Here is a 252-nt window from a genome sequence, read left to right on the forward strand (position 1 = left end):
CTTACTATTGTGGAGTGTGAAAAGGGAAGAAAAAGTAAGAAATAGATTCGTTTTGCAAATAGTCCTCATAGGGATGGATTAGACAGAGCAATGTTTCTCAGTCCCTTACAAAATTTCGTTTGTATACCTGTGTTCCTTCACTTTCCAATACATTCGGTAGCCTTAGAAACCAAGGCTATAAAAATTTTATTAAACTTTACTCGGTATAAAGAGGTGGAAGGTAAGTAATTTAGTCAGGGAGATTTGGGTTAA

Source organism: Trypanosoma equiperdum, assembly GCF_001457755.1.
Source record: "Trypanosoma equiperdum strain OVI genome assembly, contig: ctg_991, whole genome shotgun sequence".
Classification (NCBI taxonomy): Eukaryota; Euglenozoa; class Kinetoplastea; order Trypanosomatida; family Trypanosomatidae; genus Trypanosoma; species Trypanosoma equiperdum.